Here is a 22,523-nt window from a genome sequence, read left to right on the forward strand (position 1 = left end):
GTTCAAATCGTTTAATCGTTCAATCGTTCATCTGACAAATCTGACAAGTCTGACAAATCTGACCGTGTGTACGCTCCATTATATGCATTAACAATTTTTCACAGATTTTTAAGAGGCTAATGTATGTCGATGTGTTTAATAAATTGTGCTTCATTTTTATTTTATTTTTTGGGTACATTTTATTTATTTACTCCTCACAGCTCTGTTCATCTATCTTTAATGTGTTTTCACAACCAGTTTATTGCCTTTTCAGGACGATCCACAACTCACATTTTGGGTTTATTTATTATTTGCTGTAAATGCCCGATAACTTTCATCTGTTATCACCGTTGTTCAATGTGATGACAGCAGAAATAATCAGCACTGTAGTGTATAACTCTTACTGAAACAGCGGCACCGATAAGAGGCTGTCCCTGTACACAAAAAAGTGATAGCATTAGTTATTATCATTATACTTTTGGGATCTGATCCGGCCTTTTCACTGTACTGAAAACATTCGCGGCCAAGTTGGGGAAGGCAGCTGTGCAACCTGTTGGAGATGGATCAGAATATACCTCTGCTGGACTGGATCACCGATAGGTGAGGAGAGCCTGAATATTCTGAAGAACATATAAAAAGCAGCAGTGAGATGTTAACTGTCCCCTGGGAGTTCACATTGAGTTATGTCTTCCCCTGCGCTTCTGCTCGCAAAACCTCTAACAATGATCAAGCAGTGGTTACACGGAACTTTTCTGGACAAGAAGAACATGGTTGGCACTACACATGACAGGAGATGAGGTCCAGAGTTGCCCTTATTCCTGCAGATAGTTAAAAACATTGGACCCCAGATGGTACTCCCTTGGAATTTAGTCCAGTCTTTAGTACACTTAGGCCCGTATTCAATATGTTTCGCACCAGCGATACTTTTTCGCCTGGTGGACTTTTTTGCCTACATCGCGTGTTTTGGGTGCTCGAAACTTTTTGCGCGCGTCCCCGCGATTCCCCGTATCCAATATGAAAGTACGCGAAAATGGCACCCGGTGATACTTGAACAGGCGGAAAGTCCTCCCAAAATGGGGAAATCAGCCTGACAAAACCCCCAAAAGATGCACTGACATGGGGGATCACTATGGATACCACCGAATTGGCCTGCTGAAGGTATTTGGTGTTTTTAAATGGTCTCAATAGATGCTGTTTTGCGTATTTGCATAAGTGGTGAAGAATAGCTTTTTGTTTTATTTTCTGGAGAAAATAAGTAGTCCCTGCTAATTTTGGGTACCTGAAAATGGGGGGTAGCATATTTTAAAGTTGCTAAAGTATTGTTTCAAATGACATAAAAAATCCACCTGACGCAAGCACCTGCAATCCAAAAATCACCTGGGGCATACTTGGGGACCCCCCTGGAGTTTATTTCACTAGTTTTTAACTTTGTCCCCCAACTTTTTTTTTTTTTTGCCCCCAAAATAAAAGTACATTTTTGGGGTGTTCTTAAGTCTTTTTTAAGATTTTTTGACACAGTTTACCTTTGGGGACTGACTTAAAGCTGCACGGCAGTTCCCGCAACGTTGCACCCCAAAACCCCAATTCTGCACTTTTTCCGCCTGCTATTCATAAGCGAAACTTTTTTGCCTATTACATTGCATTGACTTTCCGCCTAGGCGGAAAGTCTTTCAAATTGAATAAGGCGATACTTTTCTGCCTGGCGAAATGACGTCATCGACGAAACTTTTTCTCTGATCTCGGCTTTTCGCTCCAAATTGAATACGGGCCTTAGAGGTCTATTTATCAAGCAGTGAAAAGTGTGGAGAAGTGGACCAGTGGAGAAGTTGCCCATACCAACCAATCAGCTTTGAAGTAGCATTTATCAAGTACAGTCTATAAAATAATAGGTAGGAGCTGATTGGTTGCTATGGGCAACTTCTCCACTGCCTGATAAATAGACCCCTTAGGGTCCTATGTACTAAGCCTTGGAGAGAGATCAAGTACCAATCAATAAGCTCCTGTCACGTTACAGGCTGTCTTTGAAAAATGACAGGAGCTGATTGGTTGGTACTTTATCTCCATCCACTTTATCTCTCGCTAAGGTTTAAGGCATAGACCCCAAAACCTGTTGAAGCCCTAGAGGAGGTTCCTCTTAGATGGGTGCTACTCAGGGCTGGCACCATTAGGCAGGTGCATAGGATGCAGGACCAGGGGGTCATCATTAAGGCAGTCTGTCACGAAAAAAATTAAGAATGCCTCTGACAGATAGCTGTATTGTACTTAACACTTAGGACCTCATTCAGAGCTGCTCACAAAATGCGAGCGCTCGTTCTGAAAGAGGGCGGCTGCTTCTATGGTCAGAGCCGGCCTCCTGGCAGCTCGCTAGGCTGTGGGTGACCACCCACAGCTTCAGCGAGCGGCCAGGTTGATGGACGCGATGGTCAAGACCATCGCGACCATCGGGGCTTGCGATGAGACCCTTGTGGTAGGGTCTGGTCTACTGCAAGCCACAGTGAGCTTTCGGCTCTATTAGAGCCGGAAGCTCACCACTGACATCACGAGTGATGTCAGTGGGGCCGCCCCCAAACGGCAGGCGTTCCGTCAGGAACACCTCCGTTTGTGAAGCCACCCCACTGCCACGCCTACAAAACGGGGTGAGCTGACGATCACCATCGTCAACCGCTCCTTTTGTAGTGAGTCCCGGAGCGAGAGAGAAAGGGCCTCAACATCGACCCGCTTGCGAGCGCATAGGTGCTTGCGAGCACATAGGCGCTTGCGAGCTGGTCTGAATGAGACCCTTCCAGCGGCCATAGATGTTGTAAGCTGCCGCTGCCCCCTCCACATACTTTCATGTGGTCCGGGCCATTCTTTTGAATGCCAGAAGGTGCCACTGAAAGTGCTGGTGCTGGAAGGCCAGTAAAGTTCCACACTATCCCCTAGAAGGAACTGGCGCAAACAGGATGGTGGGTATTTATTTGCTATAAAGGCCTGAAAAAGATTTTGCCAATAAAAATTTAATAAATAGGCCCCTAAGAATGCATATGTTCAATCACCAAAACCTTGGTAATAGATGATTATCTCCTTCAAAATTACATATTCAGTATATGCACTCAGAATGGTTATAAAAGTGGCAGCTGCAGTGATAGTGGGTGCCCATTGGATGGGACATTCCATTTCTGAAGTTGTGTGGACATTCAACACTCCACGATTTATGGTGTTGTGTGTACCGGGAATATCTCATGGAGGACATTACAACCCACCGTGGACAACACAGTGGCCGACCACGGGTGCTTAATGATCTTGACCAGTGGCATCTGGCCAGAACTGTTCATGGTAACAGACAAGCGACACTGGTTCAAATCACATCCACATTCAATGCAGGAGGTACCAGACACATATCCAGCAGGTCAGTCCAGCGTTCTTTACATTCCATGGGATATGGGAGCTGAAGACCCACCATAGTGACCCTGTTAACACAACACAGGACACAGCGTCTCACCTAGGCTCATGACCTTGCTAATTGGACCCTGTAGGATTAGCAACATGTGAAGTGGTCTGATGAGTCATTGTTCAAGTTGTCTCGGGCTGATGGTAAGGTTTGGGTGTGGTGCAGACCCCATGAGGATATGGACCCCAGTTATCAAAAAGGCACTGTGCAGGCTGGTGATGGTTCCATAATGGTGTGGGGTGTGTTCACGTGGAATGGGTTGGGTTCACCTTAGCACATCATTGACTGGTAACCGCTACGTTGCATTGCTTGATGACCATTTGCAGCCCTTCATGGACTTCATGTACCCCCACAACGATGGAATGTTCCAGCAGAATAATTCACCGTGTCATCAGTCCCAAGGTGTCCAGAACTGGTTTGAGGAGCATTCTGGAGAGTTCCAATGAATGGTGTAGCCACCACGTTCGCCCGACATGAACCCAATCGAGCATTTATGGGACGTGGTGGGGAGGTCCATTCTCACCCAAGATCCTGCACCTACAAATATCAGGGACCTGTGGAAAGCTATCCAGATGGCATGGGTCAACATCTCTACAGAGATCTTCCGTGCACTTGTGGAATCGATGCACTTTGCCAAGTTAGAGGGAGTCCTACATAATACTAGGCATTTATCCCACGACTTTTGGCACTTCAGTGTACTTCAGCTACGAGGAGTGGATCCAAGGCTCTAGGAGCCTTATTTAAACATATCGAAGGTCTGCGCTGCTTCAAGAGCTAATACTCAAGTTTACAAAAAGTGGTTTAATAGTATATATATATATATATATATATATATATATATATATAATTAATTAGTTCCCCTTTCTTCTCTAATCCCCAAAAGTCTAAAGTAGTGGTTTGAAATTCGTAGACTTAAGGGTCTATTTAACAAGAATCAGTGATAGTAAAGATTGTCTATTGCTGCTCTGCAGAAAAACTTCTTTCCGCAATTTACCAATAAAGCTTTGCAATGCTGCCTGAAAGCTGAAAGGATGAATTTACCGCTTCACTAGGCCAGTTTGGAGGCAAATACACATGTGCCAGCTTTCACAAGTGCAAATGTCTGGAAGCCTGATAAAAGAGAGTAAAAAAAAAAATAATTAAATAATAAAATGTTTCAAAAATAGTACAAAAGTAATAAATAACAGATGACTGAATCTCTAATTAAAAAAAAAGCTTTTTCTCTATTGCCTGGCTGTCCCTGCTATTGTCATCCTGAGATGGCGACAATGATCAGAGCGTCGCGGCCGTACTGTACATGCACAGGAACGATCCTTGCTAAATAGGCACCATGGGGATGCTACAGCCAGATATAATGACCGCACAGGAGTTTCCGCACACAATTGCAATATCTTTTGTAGCGTTGCTCCCTATTTGTCGATAATTGCCTCACAATACCTAGGCTGAGAGTACACTTGAATGCTTATTAATTCTTCTCACAATAAATTACTGACATGTTGCAATGCAAACTGTTACAGAGTAGCAAAAATAAGTAATACAGACAAAAAGCAAATGTGAGCCTGAGAGACATATAATAACTCTGAATATAGGAATTCAGAAATAACATTACAATTCATGAACTACAACCATATTACTCATGTTTTAACCGCTTAATATTTAGGGGCCTAATGCGGTAAAAACCCAGTTTTTGGCTTCGGCTGCTTCGCAAAGGGCAGCTCTTATAGCAAGAGCTGTCCTTTGCGATACTAATCGCATATGTTAGTACATATGCGATTAGTAAGGTTGCGGTGAATGGTGGTTTGTACACCGCAACCTTAGCACATCCCACCCTAAATATTTTAAATAATGCGAAGGATTCTGGAGCGGCAATAAAAATGATAATTATCAAGTATAGGAACCAAAAGTTAGTAAATATGCCCCTTTGTATTTCACACAACTCATGACTTCATCACTTAGAAGCATATTTATCAATTACTGTGTTTTATAAAATATATTATAATTGCGTATCACTGCTAATTGCAGAAATTATGTACCGCCCAAATGTATTAAAATGCACATGCAGGGACATAGGCTCCAAAAGGAGCCTGCCCCTGGGATGCGTAAGACGCAAATCGATTGCTACTCAGGACTCCAAAAAGAGCCTGCTCCTGGGATGGCATGAATTGATAGCTTCTCAGGACCCTGAAACGCTATTGCACATGTGCAGCGGTCAATGCCTATACGACTTGAGGGTAGAGGGCTCTGCTTGCAAGAGCCGAAAGTTTATAATCTATAAGGAAGGCATTGTTGAACTTGAGTGACACGGAAGGGTGAGTCAATGTGCTGAGGCAATAGTGGTGAGTTAGGGGAGTAATAAATTATTTATCACTAATAAAGAGACCTATGCCTCCTCCAGACGTGAGCTGGCGAGTATACGTTTAAAATATTTAAACCAAAAATAATGACACTCTCTGGACACCAGTTTTATTATGCATTTTGTTACTGTCCTGCAGCATCTAATCCTTCCCCCTATCAATATGCACCACTATGGTCACTCTTTTATATCTTTACCACCCCCCCCACACGCACAATTTTAATTGCTCACAATCTCATTGCGCAGAATGTCTCTTCCCTCCTTCCATTTAATTATAGTATCTAACAAGAAAAGTTCACTACACTGTCCACAGTTTTTTTCCCCCCTATGCAAAACTCGCTGATGTGTGGATGATTTCTTACTTTTTAACTGTCACTCTGTACAGGTTATGGCTGCACCCGTGACCAGGTGAGGAGTCAGAGGCTGACTTGACCCCGATGCTCGCCGCTCGCTCCTTACATCATGATCATGCGGCTCAGTCAGCGCACAGCTGCCTCAATGCGCTCTCCTCTCTCCTACTCTGCAGCGTGCAAGACCAGCTGTTTTAGTACACTGAGCCTGCGCAGGCTGTTATAACAGCGTGTCTCATTGGACAGCAGCCCAGTACAGCTCAGCGTGCAGTGCTGAGCGGCAAAGAGAGGTGGCATCAGTTTAATAGGCTGGCTGTCCGCAGCTGGTGGTGACAATGATCTGATTTGCGACAGGCAGTTTCTTAAAGAGGGGGTGCACTTGCCCACCCTAATCCAGCTCTGCTCTGCTGAGTTCCAAGGATCCATACCACTCCACATACATAAATGAAATGTGTATTCCACAGTCACTATAAACAATCATCTTATTTTTGATGTTACAGATACCAGCTGTTGGCGATGCGCGTCTGTATTTACTCCATTTGCTCGGGAAATTATCGTATGTATGAATGATGATGACTACTAGCAATCTAATCATACTGATAGGAGGCAAGTGCGCCACAAGGTGCTTATAACTCTGCATACTGGCGAATATACTAATTTTACCTCTCTGGTACTGTTACAAAATACTCTAATTAAATTACATCTGACATTACATACCATAACAATACATTTTATTTTACCCTCTATTTAGAATGGATAGGTTTTGTTTTACTCCTATTTAATCTCTGCTTTCCTTATCACTGCCTTACATTTTTCTCCTAGAAACACCTTTAGCGAAGGAAGTTGAAGTAATTACTGACAAGTGTAACGTTACCATGACGATGGCTGAGATACCAGTTTTGGGAACTCAGCGGCACAACCTGCAGTGTTTTTAATTTAGCTTTTTTTTTTTAAAGATCTCATGGAACATTTTGTAGTTACTGTGAATTTAAAGATTACATCGGAAACTATTCTAATGTCACTCACTTGAGTTTCATTGGGTGAAAAAAAAAAAAATTAAACATTCACCTACAGTACAGTAATACCTAAAAATATAAGGTAAGTAGGCTTGTATAAGATGCTATTACATGCATTTTCAACACTAGTACATATGTCATTGGGTAGAAATCATGGTTTCTACTATGCTGGAAGTTTTTGCTAGCATTCTGATAGCGTTCCAGTTTTCAGAACACATCATATTCCAACCGTAAGATCCTATACATTAGGAGAAAACATACGTCAAATACATTTAACATGCATTTGTTTGTTTTTTTCAACTAACATCAACAAAACATTTCAGCAACATCAGAGAGTAATGCTGCCCATCCACTTAACGATGCGGGGGACGACGGCACGATTACGATGCCTTCGTCTCCCGCGGGGTGAACTGCATACACTGAACGTTCAGCCGTTCAGTGTATGCAGATCAATCATCCCCGAACATGGCAACCTGATGGCGGTTGTCAGGTTGACCGTCATGTTCGGGCGATGATTGATGTTAAAGACGACCAGCGGGCGCGCGCATCGCTGGTTGTTTTTAACCTTTTACTGCCCGATTTGCGGGCGATTACCAAGCGATGGAACGATAACGACCGTCGTTATCGCTCCATCGCTAGGTTTAATCGCCTAGTGGATGGGCAGCTTAAGTGGCCTTTAATAGTTCCCAGGGATCATTATATCTTCCATTGTGAGACGAGAGGAATTGGAGTAATCTGGAAGCACAAAGGACCATATGTAGCCCGGTAATGTGCAATAAACTATTATGCAGTAAATATAGACAAACATCGCCAGTATGCAACTGATTAGAAAGAAGACAGAGGGCCTCAGTTACGAAGCACGCTAGACGCACATTGGGTCTGCACCAACATGGCCCCCCCTAGAACACAAAAAATGAACCTCTAGTGTCTGCTCTTCGGAGATGCCTCAGCAAACTAGAAGTAAATCTATGTGCGCAGAAGGTGAAAAAATCCAGGAGCGCACTGCGCAAAAGTGTAAATGCCACAAAGTATAACATCCTTTCACTTTAGAACGACCTCTTGCAGCAAATTTATCTATTCAATTTTTCTACTAAAATATTTGCTTACATTAATAATTATATACATTATTCATGAGAGTAAGGGGACATTAGGACTGTCTTTATTACATGTATTACTTATATTCATGGATTATATTGCCTTGAGCAGACCTAGAAATTATCCTGCTATGCTGGTTGATCAAGAAAGATCCCATGGAAAGCCACCTACGCCTTTCGCCCAATTGACTTTAGCAGGGTTTGATTGGACGAAACACGTAGGTTAGGCCACCCACGTGATCTTCGTCTGTCAGAAGGGAAATCTGGATCATCCATTTTAGCAGGATCAGCTTTGTGCTCCAGGTCTTTTTTTTTTTTTAACGGTTCAGGCTTGTTGGTTATATGAGCATTCATTTGTATTTTAAATGTGAGCAATTTTAATTGTGTGTAGTAATAATACGGAGTCGCACTATGAAAATTTGTCCCTAATTGATTTTAGCTTCCTGGATTGAGTTGAGGTCATCCTTAAACAGCAGTGATTTGAACTACAGCATACCTGAATTGAGATAAACCGATTATGTTTCTAAATTAAGCACGCAAGCATTTGGCTTATTAGATTGTGATTTGTGTTATATTAACTAATGTGCTATGGGCGCTTGTGATAGGATCACTGGTAAAGTGGTCTGTGACAGGGACATTTATCCCAGATTCCTGTCTTATGAGTTTTAAAATCCCCAGGAGAAAGTCTGCAGTGTAGCAGGCTTGAGTTTCGGCTTTTTGAAAAGCCGGTTTGGGACCTGGGGGTTGTGGGTGAGAGGAGAGGGAGGGCTCCACCCACGGCCACTCCAGGTTTTGGATCTTGCAGCCTGGTAACAGGCTTGTTAGGGTTTCCACCTGAGAGTGGCCAATATAAGCCTAGTGTGTTTAGGGCTGATTGTCTCACCTGGGAGAGCAGACAGGGAGTTTGCTCAGAGACACTTGAAAACCTCACTGTGAGTGTTGTGCTGTGCCTTTGTTGTTGGTGAGGGCATTAGGCCCTGCCAGGTTCTGGTAGTGAGGGAACCACCTGTGAAGTTAGTGCCCCGACAGGGCTAGGATTTATGTTTATGTTTTATTTATGTTATTTCTGACATTGTACAATAAAGACTGGCGCCGACCAGCTTGTACTCGCATCCAGACTGGTGTGCTGCTTCCCTGCTGCTGTGTGTGTGTGTAAGGAAGGAGTCCCCTACCCAGGAGAGGGACCTCCTAATCTGACTGTGTCACAGCGCTACATTGTATCTTTTTGAATTGCAGAAATTTTATTTAGTTCACACTGACTCAGGACTGTTACATAGTTTATATATATCATGTATAAAACCTTGTCAGCGAACACACGCACACGTTTATCAAAGAATTGTGGCAATATTTTATTTATAGATATATTTTTTTTCCTGCACGGTTTGTCTCCTAGGTGCAAGGCTGTTAAAGCCATTTAATGAAACTCATTAATTCATTAAATCATTTGGACACAATTATATACATCCTGAACAGATGACAGTATCCCACACAAGCCTCTGAAAAAAGGCGTTTCTCTTAGCAGGAACCTGCTAACTGCTCTCTTTTTCTTTATGTCAGCTGTTTCTGACAGGCAGCAAATTGTTTTTGTGAACACCAAAACGGACAGGACAGCAGGCCACTTTTGAGGGCTATTTTAAAATGACCTCAATATCTCATCTCCGCCCCGGGTTCATTTAGAAGATGTACTGCTCTGTGAAGTCACCTGAAGTTACCTATCCATCTAAAATACAAGGTGAGAGTGCTACATTTGTAACCGTAGGAAGGCTATATCCTTTCTGTACAAAATATAGATAAAATATGTATTGCCATTAGATGGAAGGGTATAGTACTCACAAATATACATGTAAATGTACTCTGGCAAAATGGATATCTACAGATGGAGACTACAGCAGGGTAAGATGCACTGTTGCTGTGAATACACTCTCTGTTGCCATTTTATAGCTTTCGTAACATAAATAACAAAAGGTATAAAAATGTAATAAACAGAAAGCATAACTTGTGTAACTCCCGGAGGCAAAGGAGGAATTGGCCTCCGAGCTCCTGCTGTTAAGGGGGCGCCAAGGAGGCAGGAAGAGCCATATACAGTGCAGACTGTTGGAGGCACGCTCCGCACTGCCTCTGCTACTTCCTGTAGCTGGCTGGCATTAGGACTCGAAATGACTTGCCGCGACCTCCGAACTGTGCATTCTGCTCTGTCCATCCATACTAACGGACGTACCCTTGGGTACCTCCCGCAGTGGGAGAGTGTTATAAACGCCATTAATACAATGTATCACCACTGCACTGTGTAATAACTACAGATGTGTCTTTTTGTATCTTTTATGGCAAATGCGCCACGTATGCTGTGGATTGTGCGTACGCGACTGGGTATGGGCGCTGCGTTCGCACCCATGATCCATAGGATAGCATGCTGCAAACGATATCGAGGTCTGGCGTACCAAGTACCATGGCACGATGCATGCGCACATTTGCCATCATAGATGGAAGAGGACACATCTGTATCCCTCACAGTGACTGTACAACCTGGCGCACCACAACACCCAGCATAACCCAAACTAGGGGGCAGCGTCTGGAGTCCATGGGCTAAATGTAATAGAGTGTCAGCCGGCGCCGCTGCGGGAACTGGCCGATATATACTGGCCGATATATATGCTGATCAATTGATTGGCCAATATATCTGGTGCCCGTCAGCCAGTGTGTACCAGTGATATGTCTGTGAATGATGTCGTTCACAGATATATCGCATTGGCTGTGCTGCACAGCCGATGGACAGATATATCTGCAGCGGGAGCCGCTGGGAGCACCCTGTCGGAGAACCATCACTGCTTCCCAGTATAATATATTTTTTTAGGAATTGGCATGAAATACCGCCGGCCGCATGGACAGCGCTGGAAATCCCGATCGTGGATAGGTAAGTATCTACTAACCTAACCCCCCTAACCCTCCTTAGGGGTGCCTAACCCTAACTTCCCCCCCAAGTGCCTAACCCTAATCCCCCCTCTAAGTGCCTAACCCTAACCACCCCCCTCCCCGCTGCCTAAACCTAAGTCCCCCGGGGGGGTGCCTTACCCTAAGTCCCCCCCAGTGGTGCCTAACCCTAACCCTCCCTCCCCCTAGCCTAACCCTCCCAGGGGGGTGCCTAACCCTAAGTCCCCCCCGGAAGCCCTAAACCTAACCCTCCCCCCCGCGGCTGTCCGCTCGCGGCGCCCGGCATCACTACGATCGTGATGCCGGGCGCCGGTCTCCCGGCGTCGGGGAAATGCGGGCGTCTACATCTAGACGCCCAGCATTTCACCCTTGCCGGGATAAGACAGTCGGGAAGCCGGCTGCCAGTATTTAGGCAGTCGGCTTCCCGATTGCCTCCCATTTTTTTAAACCAATATATATTTCTTTGGAAATACCAATTGCCACAGGCTCAACAACAAATACACCAAAACACTTTTACAAAGAGCTATAAATTATATACTTGCCAAATGTTTTTCTCCCCCTCTGGGACCTCGGCATAACCCCCACCCCAGTACACGGCTAATCGCGGGATCTCTGAATTGCGGTATCGCACACACACAAAGTGCCAATCTCACTATAAAGTGACATGTCTTGCTTTACGCTAGGTAACATGCCCCAGGCCAGGCTCCAAAGAGCTTAGAGCCTGATTCAGAGAAGTACGCACGATTGTTAGCCAGACTGCTCACGCGCAGCGATTGTTTTGCGATTCTGCTCGCACAGAGGATTCAATCGCCGTTTCATGGGCGTGCATAAATTAGCCATAGCGGTCTCCTTGGCAGCATGAGAGCACTCTGCGTGTCAGGAGAGACGCTGTGTGTGAGACAGGTCAGACATGACACATATGCTGCATGGCTGCCCGATCTGCGTTGATGTTTCCGATGTTCATGCTGGTGCGTGACAGCAGACGGATATGAGAAGGTAGCAGTGGGCGTCCTTGGAAGCATTAGCATATTTTCACAGCTGCGCTCCGTGCGAATGCATTAGGGTAAATCTATTACTCATGCCCTTAGTCCCAAATAGCGAACGCCATCTGTGCGTGGTAAAAAAGCTCTCAATGGGACGCGGTTGTCACCAAAACAGCCTCTTATCGGACTGTAATGGTAAAATTTCTCCATTAACTTGTATTACCTTATGGGTTTAATGTATCTCTATGTACAGTGGGCCTGATTCATTACCGATCGCAAATGCGATTACACACGCAGACGGACGATTGTTGGCTACCGCGCAAGCATCAGTTTGTGTGCGTCAAAGCTTCACTGCAATCACACTGTGGACCTGATTCAGAGCCGCTCATAAGCGGCCGCTCGTTCGCTCCGAGCGATGTTCGCACATCTGCGCATGCGTATGGGTTGCAATACGCATGCGCGAACCAGTCATTGCGGTCGGAAATTGTGTGCTCACAAAATAGCGAATGCCTGCTAATTTGAGTGACAGAATGAGGCGTTTGTGGGTGGTAACAGGGAGAAGGTGCTTGAAAACGAGGAATGGAGATCCGAATGCAGGTGTGCCAAACGGTGAAAAGGGCGTTTTATGGGTGTGCATAATTAGTAAAGGAGCGTCATCGACCACGTCACTTGGTTGTCTTTTAGCCTCAACTGCTCGCAGTGATAGCGATAAGAAAAACCTACCACAAGCACTGCGAGCAGTTCAGACGCCTTTCGATGTTCCCGATTAATCTAATAAATACCGGAGATGACGTGTGATGCGAACGGCAAAGGGGCGTCTTTACAAAATAGTGAGCGCATTTTTCGTTCGCTCGCTCAGACATAGAGGCGTCAACAAACCGCAAAGAGAGAGCGCTCAATTTAAATAGACGTCCCCTTTTTTGGAACAACCGTCCGCAAATAGCGTCCGGGTCTGAATCAGGCACACTGTACGCAGCTTGGCCTTTCACTGCGTGCGATGAGGTTAACAATTCCTGAGTAAGGTCAGACCTTCTGCAGGAGTGCGTGAGGCTCCGATAGTACTCCATGTTACCGATGGTTTTGCAGACTTACTAAGTATTACGGATGTGTGTAAGGTGAAATGGGCGTCCTTATGTTAGGCTGCGACGGCATTGCGATAGCAATCATTAGCATATTTTTGCAGTTGGACTGCGTGCGTAATCACAGTTGCGATCGCAATAGCGATCTGTAATGAATCAGGGGCCTGATTCAGACCCACTCGCGAGCGGCTGTCCGCTCGCAAGTGGGTCGATGGTGTGCACTGCGCATGCGCACGACGGAGGGAGCTCCGTCGTGCGCATGCGCGAGACGCGACGAGCGAAGGACTTTCCTTCGCTCGTTGTGTCTGATCAAAGGGGGCGTGCTGTCAATGTTGATTGACAGCACGCCCCCTTTGGTGGGCGTGCCTGCCAGACGGAGGCGTTCCCAAGGGAACGCCTACCGTCAGAAGCCAGCCCCACTGACATCACTCCTGGCCTTGCGGTTGAGAAACTCAACCGCAGGCTTCTGCTCGCACTGGCGATGGTCGCGATGGTCAAGACCATCGCGACCATCATCCTGCACGCTCGTATATGCTGTGGGTGGTGACCCACAGCTACACGAGCGTCCAGGAGGACGCTCCATATTTATGGAGGTGGGCCCTGATTCAGAGCGAGCGCTCTGGTCAGAGCGTCCGGCTCTGAATCAGGGCCCAGGTGCAGTATTGCTCATCTTGTCCATTATTTTCCACTGTAATCCACTCAAGATCATCTCCACGAATTGCTTAATCCCACCTATTCCCTAGGCTAGTGGAGCTTGGTACTTTCGGGAATGGGATGACCAGTCCATGGAATGGATGATCCTTTATATGGTTTGGTTATTTGTTGTACTTTGCATCTCGCCAATGTGTAATCATAGGCCTGTGTTCTGCTTTTCCTTCCCATTGTAACTTGTGTAGGGTGCCTTGTGGCGACCTTGTCTAGTGGTTTTGCCGGAAGGATGAACAACCACTGGAAGAGAGAATTCTGTGGATATGTCATTGGTCGGATTTTGTATTTCGGAATTTGCATCACTCCATAATGTAATCATATTTCCACATATTGCTAATCCTACCCATTGTAACCCCGTGCAGTGGGCCAGGGCAGCCGCCTTGCCTGGTACTTAGGTGGGTGGGATGAACACTCCGCACAACCGATCTCTCTGCGGGTATCTTGTACTTTGTAGTTCATATTTTTGTATTCACCCGCTGTAACCGTCTCTGTAACATGACGTAAGCGCTATGGCCTATGCTACGCCGATGTTTTCACAATAATCGGTAATTTGTGCCTACGTCTAAGTCGCACAGCGCAATGCTTGAAGGTACATCATCGTAGGTGCGCGCAGCGGTCAGAGTGGGCTCAGTATGTTTTGCCGACATTCATAATGTTGACATTCATTGTGTCGTCATGGTCCTAATGTTGAAATGCAGCAGGTGGACGTTTAGCGCGTCGACATTGACCATGTCAACATCCAGTACTGTGGGTCCCGATGGTACGGCGTTTACTTACCTCTGTTCAGCTTCACCGGGGCAGCGGTGTCATCTCCGGGTCCGAGTCAGGTGACCCGGAGTTCTGGAACGCTACACCCTCTCCCTAAGCCTGCTATGACCGTCGGCATGGTGACAGCATCCGGGTCAGAGCACCTATTACATTCATTCTTCAAAGCTGTGTATTAACGGACCTAAGGAGATAAAATGAGCAGGATAGAACAACCTGTTGCCTATTAGAAAGAAAGTCACCAGCAGGGACAATATTCAGCCAATCCAGGCGACTACTTGGCAAGGAGATTGTGGGGACAGATGCAGCCCTTTACCTATTATATATTTTTTAATGTATTCAGATCTATAGATGAACATAGGGTCTGATTAACAGGTCACGATAGTTGTCCCTTTGGCCAGGCTGCAGTAGCTGAAGCTTACCGCAGCCTGACCGGGCCCTGGCGGCCTGCGAGGCCTGGAAGTCTACAATCATGGACACAGACCCTGGCCTCGGCACTCCTAGAAAACAGGAGCGACAGGCCCTCATTTCCGGAAATGCAGGCCATTCCGCAGGCCCAGCGACAATGGAGTACAAAGTGGACAAATGTACTGGGCCCTGAGATTGTGAGGGGCCCAGTTCATGTTATTTTGTCCCAGCGCAGCACTGGTGACGTCATGTCGTTGGGTCAGAGAGGAGCTGGGTCCGAGCCACCACCAGGGAACAGGAACAGTAGGTAAATGCTGGCAGTGGTGCAGAGTCATGGGTTGGGCAGTGGTTGTGGGGGCTGGGGTTGTGAGATGCTGGGGCTGGGATTGTGAGGCATAGGGGCAGAGGCTGTGAGATGCTTGGGCTGTGAGGCACAGGGGCTGGGATTGTGAGGCACAGGGACTGGGATAGTAAGGCATGGGCTGGGAGGCACAGGGGCTGGGATTGTGAGGCACAGGGACTGGGATAGTAAGGCATGGGCTGGGAGGCACAGGGGCTGGGATTGTAAAGCACAAGGGCTGGGGCGGTGAGGCACAGTGGCTAGGTTTGAGGCTAACAGATACAGGGGCCGAGGCTGTGGCCAACCTGCATGTACCTATTGGGAGGGGACAGGCCCCAAGCTTTCTGTTGCCAGCCCTGATGTTCCGCCCCCAAACACTTATGCCTGTCAATCAGGCATAGGCTTGGGGGAACTCCGTGCGGTATTGCAGGACCCGTTCGAGGCATGTGCAGAACGGGTCCTGCGAAAGCGCACACCACTTACCATCGGCGATGTGCACTAACCATCGGGTTAGAATACATCTCTGAATCAGGACCTTAGATTTTAAAACGTGAAGATCAACAACTAAAAAGAGATTCAAGGGCAGGTTCATGATGTGCGCAGATACAAGACAAGACGTAAATCCCTTTAAGGAATGCTCTGTCGTCGCCATTTGTTGTGTCACTTTGCTGATGCGCTCAAGTGGAAGCAATCTACTTGCAGGAGGCTGGCACACTACACAAATTATCCCCTATGCTGCCGAACAGCCCAGGAAACATGGCAGCTATGTTATTAGATCAATGCTCAGACCTGCCACTGTAACAGCTCTGAGCATTAAGTTAATTTCAGAATATAAAGAGGCAGAATAAAATGGGGATAACTTTATATAGTCATTCAACATCTCGTATATAGTGAAAGGAGCCCAATGCGGGCTGCGGAGGCTGAGTGCTAGGCGATCGCTTACTTCCAGTCAATTACTAATTAATGAAGCACTAAGCTGCAGTGAGAAATCCACAGCTGTGATTACATAGTACAGTTTAATTTTTATATCATTGAGGAATTAATATTAGGGTTCTTTGCAGGCGGCATCATGTTTTCCAAGAAGTGATATCTCTCGGCTGCAGTGGGAGTATTTCTGGGACTGTCAGGATGGATGGATGTTACAATGTGCTGCTGACAATGGACTTCTGCCACAGGCACCAGGCAGGACCAGCAAGTGAACAAAACAGCCCCTTCGCTCAGCAATCTGTTGATCATGGAACGGACACTGACAAGATACAATGTTATATGAGGATACTGGCTGCAGGTGGTGCCGAGACAGAGCAGAGCTGTCTGACCAGTATAGAGATAGACTAAGCACAAAAGTTACATTTAACCCCTCAGTAAATCCTTAGTAATAACGCAACAGGACAAACAGTAATATGAAGGATCATTTTTAAAGATAATAGGCACCAGCCAGACACACAATGTACACAAGAACTGGATATATAGAACTGTACATTTTTAAAGGTTTTTCTACCTTTAATTTCTAAGCCTGTACATGCCCACTCCTTACCGGGCAGAGGGCCTAGTTCAGGCCTGATTCAGAATTGTACGCTATTGCACAGTAGCTTCATCTTTGGACTCAGGACCTCATTCAGAGCCGCTCGCAAAATGTGAGCGCTCGGTCTGAATTAGGGCGGCCGCTTCCATGTTTAGAGCCGGCCTCCTGGCTGCTCGCTAGGCTGTGGGTGACCACCCACAGCTTTACCAAGCGGCCAGGTTGATGGTTGCGATTGTCAAGACCATCGCGGCCATCGGGGCTTGCGATGAGACTCTTGTGGTAGGGTTTCGTCTACCGCAAGCCCCAGTGAGCTTTCAGCTCTATTAGAGCCGGAAGCTCACCACTGACATCACGAGTGAAGTCAGTGGGGCCGCCCACAAACGGCAGGCGTTCCGTTGGGAACGCCTCCGTTTGTGTAGCCACCCCCCCGTCCTGATCACCATCGACAGCCGCCCCTTTTGTAGGGAGTCCCGGAGCGAGAGAATTTCTCTCTCGCTCCGGGGCTTGCGCACGTCTGAACATCGACCTGCTTGCAAGCACATAGGTGCTTGCGAGCGGGTCTGAATGAGACCCTCAGGGAGCTACTGACGCAGCTGCATTCCCCATATGGACCACTTCACTAGGAAGTGGGTGGAATGCGGGTTATCCATCCACTCTCCATGGTACTACCCAAAAAATTGCCAGTTTCCTGGACTACCTGTGAGATTGGAAAGTATGGCTCAAGCACAGGCCGAGTACAGCAGTGGCGGAACCAGGGGCTTTCATTTTGTATACCCCCGTCCCCTCCTGCATTCTGATTGGTGAATATCCTTGTGGATATGACAGATGTGTGAAGGACAGAGCTCAGGACGCAGAAGCAGAGGGTGAGAATAGAGCCGCTGGCTGGCACCGGGGTGCATGTCCGGAACTGATGCCAGCCAGTGGCTCCTGTCTGCTGCAAGGAAAGGAAAACACAATCAGAGCAGTCAGGCACGTTTTTATTTTGTAAAATTTAAATCAAACACACTGTAATAGCTATACCAGGATTCAACTGTGTATGAAGTATTTTCAGAAGAATTTAGGGCCGATTGCAATTAGCTGCTGGTTCCGTAGGACAAAAACCCACCCCCATGACTTATTGCTATTCAATAAAAAATCTGCGTTATGTTGACATGGGTCTAAATGGGAGTTAATACAGATTTTAATATGCACCTCCCGAGTAGGGGCAGGGTAGGAATAAATACCTATTTTAAGCTAAAATGTCATGATTCGGGGGGTGTGATATGTATTACCACCGGCCGCATAGCCGGCGGTTCAAATCCCGACAGCGGCCGCCCGACAAAGGAGGAAATCCCGATCGTCCTAAAGGTAAGTATAAACTAATCTAATTCTACCCCCTAACCCTAACCTTCCTTTAGGGTGCCAAACCCTAATCCCCCCTCTAAGTGCCTAAACCTAACCCCCCCTTCCCCGCTGCCTAAACCCTAACCTCCAGGGGGGGTGCCTAACCCTAAGTCCCCCCCGGGAGCCCTAAACCTAACCCTCCTTCCCCCGCGGCTGTCCGCTGCAGCATCCGGCATCATTCGATCGGGATGCCGGGCGCCGGTCTCCCAGCGTCGGTAAAATGACAGGCGTCTAGATTTAGACGCCTGTCATTCAACCCTCGCTGGGATTAAGTAGTCTGAAAGCCGGCTGTCGGCATTTAGACTGTCGGCTTCCAGACTACATCCCGATTTGGGGCCTCATTCAGAGTTCTACACTAATCCCGTCACGATTGCAAAATTTTACGCAGCTGCTATGTGAAAATATGCAAATATCCCCAGGGGGTGCTTAACCCTAACTTCCCCCCAGTGGTACCTAACCCTAATCTCCCCCTGGGTCCCATAAAACGAACCCTCCCCCCCTCCGCGGCTAACAGCTTCCAGCGCCCCGCTTACCTTCTATCAGGATGCCGGCTGTCAGGATCTCGTCATCGGGCTAAAGAAAGGCATAGGGATTTTAACGCCTATCTTTAGTCCAGGGTCGGGATTCTGACGTAGGGATTACAATAAATTAACTACATCCCATATCACCATAGATTACACCTCTGGAGCAAGCCCTTGGTTCAGAACCTTTGGTACATCCTCCAGTTTCCCTTATATTAAAAAAGCTTTAATCTGCTGAAAAACACTTGCTTAATATAATGTTTCCACTGTTAATAATAAAATACAAAAATCAACCATTTGATACCTTTTAAGAGCCCAAAATACTTTACTTATGATCACTAACAGGTTTCTATAATACCATGCAATTTTGGGGGTTTCAGGGTGATTTCCCCACTTTTTCCTCACACTTACTGTATCACAGGTACAACCATTACTCAATCTGGCAAATAGGTTCTGCGGTATACACTAGGTGAGAAGCCCTAACTACAGAGAAAACACCAATTGTTGTATGAGAATGGGGTTATGCCTCTGTGATAATATATATATATATATATATATATATATATATATATATAGTCTGACACATTTAGAGACATATTTATCAATACTATTCCCCCAAAACCAGCTGCACCCAGAAAAATGAAGTATCCCCGAGACCTAAGAAGAGGGATAGCAGCAGATATTGGGCTATATTATGCAAAATTTTATGGTAGTGTTCGTTTGCACATATGCGGATAGACATCTGCGCATAATATGCAATGTCTGTGCTGGGGTCCATGTCTGGAGATAAACTGATCACTTTACTTGTTACTGATCGCTGGAACGGGCACTTATAGGGATCCGCGTCCTGGCGACTGCGACTCAGGGCCTGATTCAGACCCGCTCGCAAGCGGGTCGATTGTGGCCCAGTGCATGCGCGAGTCCCGTAGCGAGTGAGAACTTCACTCACTCCGGGGGTCGCAACAAAACGGGGCAGCTGTCGATGTTGATCGACAGCTCGCCCCGTTTTGTAGGCAGGTAGGGGGGGTGGCTGCACAAACGGAGGCGTTCCCGAAGGAACGCCTGCCGTTTGTGGGTGGCCCTACTGACATCACTCGTGATGTAAGTAGTGGACTTCCTGCTCTATTAGAGCAGGAAGTCCACTCGGCATTGTGAGTGCTGAGACCCTACCACAGGGTCTCCTCGCAATGCCGATGGTCGCGATAATCGCGACCATCACCAGGCCGCTCGCACAAGCTGTGGATGGTCACCAACAGCTGTACGCGCGGCCTGGAGGCCTGGAGGCTCGAGAAAAAAAAAAAAGGTACGCCCTGATTCAGAGCGAGCGCACACATATAGCGTATGCCTCTGAATCAGGCCCTTAATACATTTCAGAGGAAAGGAAAAAAAAACCTTATTGCAGCGAAATCTGCGATACAGGATCATAATTTTCAGGTGGGTGGACAGCATTTAATAATGAATCTGCCCCATAGAAACTAAATGTAAGCTTCTTCAATGAATTAATTGCCAGGAAACCAAAAGGTGCACTCCCCAGTGTTTGTCATTGGTTTTTCAGCTGGATAAATTAGATGGCTATTATGCTTGACAAATGGCAGTGTGATTATTAATGAAAGTGGCTACATCATGTTACAGTTTTCATCTCTGGATCTGTGAGAGCAGCAATTAATAGGGGATCCAGGCTGGTGAGGGCTCTCCAGCAATTCTGCAGCAGGGCTTTTTCCTATCAGTTTTACTAGAGGATTTCATCCATCATTTTGTTCTTCAACACAAACTGTAACAAGAAAAGATAGCAGAGGACTGGTACAGAGCTAATGTGGCACTATGGTGGTGTAACGTGAGCGATTGTATAGGGTATTGCATATCTTCCAAATTCTAATATTGTCTAATGCTGGTTACACGTAGCAACAAAAACAAACTTATGAGACTGTTCAGCTAATTTGTTTTTCATTTGGAAGCTTGGTAGAACCTTTTGTTAGGCACTGGCCCAGAATTTCCCAAACTCTGCTGTTATAGTCCAGGTTTTAAGGATGTCCATGCTTGATCACATGTTACTTAATTAGTACATCAGTTAATTTATTTAACCATCTGGATTTCCTTAAAACATGGACTGTAATCAAAACTCTGCTCTACCAAATGCTCAATGCAACTTTCTGATAGTGGAGACCTCTGCTGGCAGCCTTCAGTAACAATGTATAAGCGTCACAGGATCTAACACCCCTGTAGAAACGATTGCCAGGGTCTGTTTAGATGGCCGTAGTACTTGTCTATTTAGGAGCTGGCCGTCACTTTTAGTCATATATCAGATCTCTCCCATTTTCTGTCACTGATGTAATGAAGCTTTGCAGCATAGAAGGGGATGTAGTATGGATGTCTATAGTCCTTAAGTTAACAGCGACTATGGGGGGTAATCAATTTGGCAGCGAAAAGCTGGCATTTTCGATTACGTCATTGTCGCATGTTTCAATTATCCCTGTATTCAATTAAAAAGACTTTGCCGGTGCGAAAAGTCTTTGTTACAAAACGGGGATAACTTTTCACCATGTTTTACATGGCGAAAAAAAGTGCAGAATTGGGGTTTAGAGGTGCAGGCTTAAAAAAAAAATAGCCTGCACCCCTGGGAGTCTCCTATAAAAGTAATCGGTGTAAAAAAAAAAAAAGTAAAAAATCCTCAGGACACCCCCAAAAAAGGTCTTGAATTTTTGGGTAAAAAAAAAAACATGTGGAAAAAACCTCTAACCTACCATAATTGATTCCTAAGGGGTTCCCAAGTATGCGGCAGGTGTTTCAAAGAATGCGAATGGTAGCTTTTTTAAGAATTTGAAAAAATTATTTTAGGGACTTAAAAACATGCTTGCACCCCAAATTTGATGGCCATGGTTAGTAAATATACCCCTTTGATCTATCTCTTAATAAAGAACAGTGAAAACAAATGAACATAAATCCATATCCTCTTGCATCTTTGCCGATCGCGCTGCAAACGTGCACATGCATCGCGCCATGCGATTAGCCGCGGCCACGTGCACCACGCTACACCATTTTGCGCGCTGTATTCGCACCATGCAATCCTAAGGAATCGCGGGTGCGTACACGTTCACGGGTGCACGACTCAAGCCATGCGTGACACGAGAGGATACATCTGTATGTTTAAGCAATATTTAAGATACCTGAAACAATGCTGTCTTTAGTATAGTGTTTAGTATTATGTAGTGTGATTCCTCAAGACCTTGGCTACACGGGCTAAAGGCTACAAAAAGTCAAACTCAAGCATATGTACTGTGGTGAACCAATTTAGGCTCTAAGAAAAAGCAAGATTTTGCAGATAAATTTAGGGATAGAAAAATGGAAGAGGAAATCCTTTGTACAGGTACAGTAAATCGTTTGCATGCGCTGACACTGCCTGCGTTATCGCATCAAGATATCTCAGAGGCAAAAAACAAAAATGAGACATTAAGTAGCCTGACAAAGTGCTGGAAACCCAGAATAACTACGGGATACGTAGCATGTCCCTCCCCATGGCGCCAGAACCGATGCTCCTTTTGAGAAGTGGACGGGATTCCTGATAGTGACGCGTTTATGATACGATAAGTATTGAACTGCAGAAGTGTAAAATGTAGTTTATTACATACAATAAAATCTATGTCAGGGAACCATAAGAGACAGTATC

General features: G+C 46.0%; 1 protein-coding gene across 1 annotated transcript in view; it reads right to left on the reverse strand.

Annotated features, from left to right (window-relative positions):
- The window catches only part of SPAG16 (sperm associated antigen 16), an 826,137-nt gene that overhangs the window by 538,973 nt on the left and 264,641 nt on the right, over positions 1-22,523 (reverse strand). The window lies entirely within an intron of this gene.

This window comes from Taudactylus pleione, unplaced genomic scaffold (genome assembly GCF_031769625.1).
Source record: "Taudactylus pleione unplaced genomic scaffold, aTauple2 ptg000164l, whole genome shotgun sequence".
Lineage (NCBI taxonomy): Eukaryota > Metazoa > Chordata > Amphibia > Anura > Myobatrachidae > Taudactylus > Taudactylus pleione.